Source organism: Gossypium hirsutum, chromosome A03 (genome assembly GCF_007990345.1).
Source record: "Gossypium hirsutum isolate 1008001.06 chromosome A03, Gossypium_hirsutum_v2.1, whole genome shotgun sequence".
NCBI classification, from domain to species: Eukaryota; Viridiplantae; Streptophyta; class Magnoliopsida; order Malvales; family Malvaceae; genus Gossypium; species Gossypium hirsutum.
In genome coordinates, this window is record NC_053426.1 from 15,992,783 (window position 1) to 16,001,808 (window position 9,026).

Genomic DNA, 9,026 nt, shown 5'->3' on the forward strand with positions numbered 1-9,026 from the left:
TATCAGATCCGGTCATAACGTCTAGGCCAGGTTTGGGGTGTTACATCTTCCCCTATGGTGACTAGTGTGGAAGTTTAGATGATTAAAAGCCGAGATGTAAAAGTTGCAACAAGTTTTATTTTGGAGAATGCCAAATGAGGAGCAGAGCATGCTATAGATGTGGTTCTCTTGACCACTTCCTTAGAGATTCCCCGGAGCAAGATGATAAAGAGATTGAATTAGCTCCAAAGCCGAATGCCCCTATTCTCAAGGTAGACCTCCACGCCATCCTGGAAGTGTAAGTGGCAGTCGAATTGTGGCCAAGCATACTACAGTAAAATCAGAGGCTCAAGCCCCAACGAGAACTTATGCAATGCGCGTTAGAGAGGAAGCCTCAACTCCTGATGTTATTACGGGCATATTTTTTACCTATGATACTCATGTTATTGCCTTGATTGACCCAGGATCGACCCATTCATACATTTGCCCAAAATTAGTGTCTAGCTTGAACATGTCTGTGGAACCAATAGAATTTCTAATTAAGGTGTCAAACCCTCTAGGCAAGTTTGTATTAGTAGATAAAGTTTGTAAGAATTGTCCTTTGACGATTCAAGGTCATTTTTTTCTGGCTGACCTTATGCTTTTGCCTTTCAATGAGTTTGATGTAATACTTGGCATGGATTGGTTCGCCATTCACGATGTGATAGTAAATTATGGTAGCAAGTATACTGAATTGAAATGTTCTGATGGCAAGATTCTTCGAGTTGATTCAAGTGAGTTGAATACACAATCGGTTGTGATTACTTTAATGAGGTCTCAAAAGTATATGAGAAAAAGGTATGAAGCTTACCTTGCTTTTGTACTGAATACTAAAGAACCGGAGTTGAAGATTGAGTCTGTACCGATAGTGTGTGAATATCCGGATGTGTTTCTGAAAGAGTTGTCTAGTTTATTTCCTGTTAGAAAAGTAGAGTTCAGTATTGAGCTAGTGCCAGGAACAACACCTATTTCTATTGCCCCGTATAGGATGGCACCAACCGAGTTGTAAGAGTTAAAAGCACAGTTGCAAGAACTGACAGATAAGGGTTTTGCAAGACCAAGTTTTTCACCTTGAGGTGCTCCCGTAATATTCATGAAAAATAAAGATGGTTCGATGAGATTATGTATAGACTACCGACAACTAAACAAGGTAACCATCAAGAACAAGTATCCATTGCCTAGGATTGATGACTTGTTTGATCAATTGAGGGGAGCCTTTGTGTTTTCTAAGATAGATCTGAGATCCGGTGATATGCTCGTCACGATAAGTTTTAAAATTTATAATTAATTGTTCTTGAAACTAACTATTATCACGATGAAGGAAAGCGTACCTATCGAACAGTAGTCTAGCTTTAGCAAGACTAGATTGTCGAACCCAAAGGAACCAAGAGTACCAGTAATTACTTTCTTTTTACTATCTAGCCTAAAAATTAAGGGATTTGTTTATCTAAACTAATTAACTAAACTAAGGGTACACAGAGAGAAAATTGGGGAAAAGCTTTTGGGAAAACTCGATTGATTAAGACAATACCCAAAGAAAAATCCACCTAGACTTCACTTGTTATTTGACTCTGAATCAGATGATTTATTCATTTGACTTGATCCGTAGAAATCCCTAAGTTATATTATTATCTCTCTCAAGACTAATAACGTCTAACCTTAGGTTGATTAATTTAAATCTCTTCCTAATTAACACCCTAGTGTTGCATTAACTTGATCTGTGGACTCCCTTATTAGGTTTCACCCTAATCCAGAAAAATCTTGTCACCCTATCTCTAGGCGTGCAATCAACTCCACTTAATTATGACAAATTTACTCTTAGACAAGGACTTTTGCTCCTCTGAATAAGTGCATTAACTTGAATCAATATCCTAGAATATTAAAACAAGAATTAAGAACACATAATTAAGAACAAATCAAATATTTATCATACAATTCAGATAATAATAACAAGATCTGTCTTAGGTTTCATTCCCCTTAGGTATTTAGGTGGTTTAGTTCATAATTATGAGAGAAAACATCTCAAAAGAATAAAGATAATAAAACATAAAGAAAACCTAAAATCCCTAAAGGAAATTGAAGGAGATTCTCAATCTTGACGATGAATTCAGCTTCTGAGATGGATCAATCGGCTTTCCTTGAGTAATTCCTTGCCTCCCACTCTGTGTCTCTCTTCTAAGTGCCTCATCAGGTGTTTAAATAGGCTTTAGAATGCCTAAAAGTCCTCAAGAGTGGCCTTTTTCGAATAGAACTAAACTTGGGCTCGACAGGGACACGCCCGTGTGTGATTTCTTCAATCATGTTCAAGGCTGTTACATAGGCACGGGCGTGTGGTCTATCCGTGTGAGGAAGTCCAGGCCGTGTTGATTTTCCATGTTGGTCCATTTTCTCTGTTTTCAGCCTGTTTCTCGCTCTTTTTACTCTCCTATGCTCACCTAAGTATAAAACATTAAATTAAACGATTAGGAGCATCGAATTCACCAAATCTAAAGATAATTCATCCAAAAATGTGCTAAGCATGGGATAAAAATATGTATAAATTATGGTTTGTGAAATACCCCTACACTTAAGTGTTTGCTTGTCCTCAAGCAAAATCCTCAACTCATAATCAAAATTTATTTTTCTCAACTTATAATTCCTATCAATAATATCTCAAAATAAACCATAAGTAATCATACATTGAGAATTCAACTAGAAGAACATCAAAGTTTCAAACATTCCAAGTTGAGCATTTTATCGCGAAAACATAGGTGTCTCCCCTCATCTAAGTGATTACCTTTGATTCAAAATATCACAAAATTTAACATCCTCACTAAAGATTCACTCAAATCACTTGAGGTGTTTAAGAACAATAAATGAAGCACTCATTAGTCAATATGAAAAGTTATTACCATAGGCTTGCGTGAAGATCAAATCTCCACCACTATAAATTGAGATGATACATAAATCAAAAGGTCTTTTAGAAGGTTGTAACTTGGCTTTGGTTAAGGGGTGTGGTCACAAGCTGAAAAAGAAGGTTAGAATCAAGATTGAATTGAAAAATTACCTAACTAGAAAAATACTACAACATGATAAATTACTTTTCTAATTAGAAAATCCTAGAATTGAGCTTTTCTTCATGGGATAAGGAATTTAAATATTTAAGCTCAAAAACAAAGAATTACTACTAATATGTATGTATGTATGACTATTTTTTTTAAGAACAAATCAGATAACATAGGCTAGCTATCAAAAATAAAACATAGCTAAGCAATTTATTCAAATCAAATCTCGACAAAAATAGGGATCAAATTAATTTAGGGGATTTCAACAATAATGGGTTATGGGTTAATATTGAGGGTAAATCAATTAATGGCTTGTTAGGCTCAAAGGGGTTCATTAAAGGTTAATTATGAGGGTAGGTTGTTATGGAGTAAGTGGGTTAAACTTAAGTGCCTTTATCATCTTGACACATCAAATCAATGGCGTGGTCTTGACATGCATAATCAAGCAAGTTCTAGAATAATGATTCGATATTAACGTACTCAAAGCAACAATAAAAGTGAGCATGAAAGAAATAATAGATGCCCTAAAGGCTCAAGATCTCACAAAAATTATGGCTTTTTTTTATGTTTAAACCTGTGAACTTCAGCTAAAGATAATACCTAGACTTGGGGAAACAATCTAAAAATTTTTAATTCTCAAAAATCAACTTATCTTGCTTGATTCTCTAATTCCTTAAAGTTTAAATAATCAATGCATAAATGCCTATGTTTTAATTTAAGACATATTAATAAAAAATCATAAATTAATCAAAATTTATTCTAATGATGATATGAGAAAATTATTTGAGAACAAGAGAAAATTTAGGGATTTTCTGATAATGATATAAATTACCCCCCACACTTAAGACGTACATTGTCCTCAATGTACAATGATAGATATACTAAAAAATATAGATATATAATCATCAGATAGGGAGAGAAGTGAAACTTCCTGAATGATGAATGGACTCCTTGAATTGGAGTTATGGAGAATAATCGGCTAAGGCAATGATGAGAGTGGAGGAGGATACTCTGGTGGTGGTAGTGGTTGATTAGTCCATAAGTCCTGCACCAAAAGAATATTATATCTAGTAGTAGCTATGGTCGTGGTCGAGCAGGACATGGCAGTCGTGGAGAACCTTTTCCAGTGGAGTGTTAAGTTTCAAAGTGATGATGAGCTTTGGAGCTCTTTATAACTATGATAAAGTCAAGAACTCTTTAGGAAATATAAGGAAGCATAATTACTCGTAATGAAATAGCCGAAACTATAAATTGTTCAATAAAAATGTTAAAACCTAAAAATGAAATAGTATTAAAGGAAAGTAAAATAAAAAGTATTTTAAGAAGATAAATAAAGATAAAAGTGAAAATAAAAATAATAAAATAAAAAGTTTTTAAACATCGTCATCACCGGATGGTTCGCGAGATGGTGGTGGCGATAAAATGTGAAGGTGCTGACAAATCTGATAAAGAGTAGCATCAATATGATCAAAGCGCTGAAAACACTACTACTCAAATAGAGTAAGACACTCAGAGATGTCAGAGTATGAAGCCGCCGCATGAACTGGACGATGGATGGGTGGTGGCTCAGATGGTGGGTCCTCGTGTCGTGTAGGGACATCATCAGGAATGTCCTCTGGATTCTCCTGCTCAGCTGACTGGATGAAGCGGTACTAAGGAGGGTCGCTGCTACGTCGTCGCTCGATCATCCTCATATGAAACATGCTCAAGATTCCCTGTGGGGACATCTGGCCAACAAGGGTGATGGAGGATGATTGTGCTACCGTGTTGAGGAGCCTGAAGTACCGTGCCAGTCTAGTCACATAGGGGCCAATGGAGATGACTCATCTCCTATGCTGCTCCATCTGATGGCGGATGGCGAGGACAATGAAATAGGCAAGGTTAAAGACGTGCTTGTTCGCCATGCTCCACAAGAAATAGGCGTCGTGAGTGTTGACGACGCTGATGCTCTCTCACCTTCTTGTCAGAGTGTGGGCCAAGATGGTGTGTAGGTACCGCAGAGATGGGGCGAGGGCTGATGCCTTAGAGCGACTAGGATCATAGGTGGCTGAGTCAGGGACTAAAGCACTCCAACATTTCGAAGGAAAATAGTAGACATGACGATGGAGGGTGTCGAGTTCGTTGTCATCCATGAACTCCTCCGTGTACAGTACCATTGTGATTCCAAATTTAGGTACGCTCAACTGGCGAACCAAACCACCGAGGTGAAATTGGACCGTTCTTGGATCATCAAACTCTGTCATAACAATTTGGAAGTGAAAGGTCGAACAGAGTTCCAGAGTAAGCTCGAGGTACGTCAGCTCGATGATCCCAAAGAAGAGCTCCCATGGATAAGTTGACAGAAGGGCTCTGACTCCGTCAGCCAGTTGGACTTGTTCAAGTGCGGCCCAGTCAATGTAGCGGCCCACACCTAAGGGTCGAGCCAAAAGTATCTGAAAGAGTTTTTCTTGGGGTCCCAAGAGAAACTAAATAAAGGGGTGCCTGATCTCCACGGTAGGACCCGAGGATGACGCTGCTCCTTTCCTCTTCTTTGAAGCGGGGATAGTGGTTTCCTTACCATGATTTGACATGATATCTGCAATGGCAAAACGAAATAAAAATAAAATTACTCCCTAACAATAGCATGGAAAAATATGCAATGCATGTTAGAACTAAATAGAGATACTTCATAGGAGTCATGTATTAAAGACAATTATGCTGAAAGATAACCCAATTAGATATTTTACGTCATTACTACGAATAGGAATGCGAGAATAATGCCTAGTGAGTGGATGCATATGGGAATGATAATATAGGAAATAGATTGAAGTCCATGGCAACACAAGAATGAATGTACCATAATCCATCAACTAGGTTAGCAAGAAACAAAGGGTATAAGCATTGCTATTATTAGAACTAAGAAGATTAAGAGTCAAAATAAAACAAGAAAAATCAAATTGGTAAACGAAATGAAGAGAAAAGAATGAACAAATGCAAAAGCCTGGTAGAGGGAGGAGTTTGGGTCGTCGATGGTAGTGTTGTGGTCGACGCACGGGCGTGGCAGGAAGGGCGTACGAAGGAGTTGCTGTGGCTAGGGTTAGAGATTTTAGGGAAGGGGATGATGAATAGTGAGGGGTTTATATAGATTTTGGGGCACACGGTAATGTGTTTCAGGATTTTTAAATTTGAGCGCGTCTGGAATTCGTCCCACGCTCGTGTTCTTTGGGCATGTTGGTTCACACGGCCGTGTCGCACGGCCGTGTCCTACTTCGTTCACTTCTCTTACACTCGCATTCAAATGCGCACGCCTGTGTTGGTTTGACAGTGTCGACCACGGGTGATAGGCACGGGTATGTCGCACGTCCGTGTTAATTTCTCAGTGTCAACCACGGCTTCAAGACATGGGCGTGTGGCACTCACGTGTTGTTTTGACAGGTTCGCCCACGGCTACATCCCATGCCCATGGCAATTTATCGCATCTCCGTGTTGGGGAAAAACTTTGCCTTGGTTTTACATGGCCGTATCGTATGTCCGTGTCTCCTTCCGGTGTGAGCACGGCCTAAGACACGCCCGTGTACCTGGCGGTGTTGTTTTGTTACTCGGCTTGCCTCCCAAGAAGCACTTATTCAGAGTCTAAGCTCGACTTGCCTCTCTTTTGCATGGCCAGGGTGGTGCGAGGAGTTTACTCTCCTCGTTCCTGCTATCAATTTCATCAAAATAAGGTTTTAGATAGGTACTATTTACCTTAAAAGTTCCAAATTTGGGGTGAATTACCTCAACTGTACCGTATGGAAAAATGCTGAGTACCATAAGAGGGATTGCTCCGTTAGGTCCAGGAGTGGCAATATAAGGGTCTGCTGCATCTAGTAGTACTTTGTCTCCAACCTTAAGTTGATTTGGTGAAATATTGAGCTCGTCATGGCGTGGTTTTGGTTTATCGTGTGTCCTTAGTTTATGTGTTCGCCATTCATCTAGTTCCTCGATTTGTAGCCTTCGTTCTTCATAGATGGATTCTTTGTTGTTACTTGAATAAGGCTCATGTGTGCTCTTCGAACGTGTTTCCTGTAAAGAAGGTTGCACCACATGGTTAGTATTAGTAGGATTACGAGCTTGAAGAGTAATTGAGTCATCACCCACACGAAGTATGAGTTCACCTGTACCAACATCAATAACAGTTCTAGCAGTTGCTAAAAAGGGCCTTCCTAGAATTAGAGGTGCGTCACTACCCTCTTCTATGTCTAGAACAACAAAATCAATTGGGAATATAAATTCATCAATTCTTACAAGTATCTTCAATGATACCTCTAGGAAATCTGATAGTTTTATCAATTAACTGAATACTCATCCTAGTTTGTTTGGGTTTCGCAAGACCTTGTTGTTTAAACGTTTTGTAGGGCATGACGTTAATACTAGGCCCTAAATCAGCCTAAGAATTTTTAACATTTAAGCTACCAATTAAATAGGGAATCGTAAAACTCCCTGGATCTTTCAATTTGTTGGCCAGCTTGTTCTATAGAATGGCTGAGAAAATTGCATTTAACTCCACATGCGATGCCTCATCCAACTTCTATTTATTTGCTAAAAGCTCCTTTAAGAATTTGACTGCGTTTTGCATCTCCGAAAGAGCTTTAATAAACGGTAAGCTAATGTGTAATTTCTTTAATAGTTTAAGGAATTTACCAAATTGTTCATCTGTGCAGTCTTTCCTTGTCGCATTATGTTATGGCACTCGTGGTTTGTACTCTTTACTTACCGGTTTTTGCTCACTGTGGTCTACCTCGCCTTTACCTTTACTTACCACAATTTCTTGCCTCGGTTCTGGTTCAGGTTCAACTAACCCTTCCTCGTCTTGGATGGTAATTGCATTAAGTTGTTCCCTTGGGTTAGATTCAGTGTTACTCGGTAGGCTACCTTGTGGTTGTTCAGAAATCAATTTGGTGAGTTGGCCTATCTGAATTTCAAGCCCTTGGATCGATGCCTGTTGATTCTTAAGTGTTGTTTCTATATTTTGAAAGCGAGTTTCCAACACCGAGATAAACTTTGTTAGCATCTCCTCAAGGTTCATCTTCTTTTCCTGTTGGTAAGGTGGTTGTTGAAAGACTGGAGGTGGTGGTGGTCCCTGATTCCCTTGGCCTCCCCATGAGAAATTTGGGTGGTTCCTCCATCCTGCATTGTAAGTGTTACTATAAGGATTATTTTGAGGTCGAGGATTATTACCATATAATTTAATTGCTCATTTTCCATGATGTGGCCATAAGGTGGGTATTCTGAATTGCTCGTCTCTCCTCCACTTGCATTGCATTGCATTATTGGATGAACCTATGAAGAAGCAAGAAAACCGTTAATTTTTCTATTCAAAAGTTCTACCTGATTAGAGAGTATGGTGACCGAATCGACGTTAAAAACGTTGGCCGCTATCATTGGCTTTGTCTTCATGACTTGCCACTGATAATTATTCAGTGACATCTCTTCTATAAATTCATAAGTATCCTCAGGTGTCTTATTATTGATAGTCCCACCAGCGGCTGCGTCAACCATCTGTCTAGTTGAAGGATTCAGGCCATTGTGAAAAGTTTGAACCTGTAGCCAGAATGTAGCCCATGGTGAGGGCACCTTCTCAACAGATCCTTGTATCTCTCCCATGCATTGTAGAGTCCTTCTAGATCTATCTGCACAAAAGAAGACATGTCATTCTTCAACTTAACCGTTTGAGCTGGTAAAAAATATTTAAGTAAAAACTTTTTGGTCATTTATTCCCAAGTAGTGATTAACCCTCGTGGTAACGGGTTCAACCACTGTTTAGCTTTGTTCCTCAGCGAAAAGCTAAACAACCGAAAGCGTATGGCTCCGTCAGAAACGCCATTGATTTTAAATGTGTCGCAAAACTCCAGAAAATTTGCCAAGTGATTATTTGGATCCTCATCCTGCAAACCATCAAACTGAACAAATTACTATATCATTTGAATCGTGTTAGGTTTCAGTTCA

The 9,026-nt window shown here is 38.9% G+C and overlaps 1 non-coding gene across 1 annotated transcript; it reads left to right on the forward strand.

Moving 5' to 3' along the window:
* The first annotated feature begins 8,636 nt into the window (after positions 1-8,636).
* On the forward strand, positions 8,637-8,743 carry LOC121227596 (small nucleolar RNA R71). The gene has a single exon (XR_005925159.1). It is a non-coding gene; the product is annotated as a small nucleolar RNA R71 (small nucleolar RNA).
* Positions 8,744-9,026: the final 283 nt, after the last annotated feature.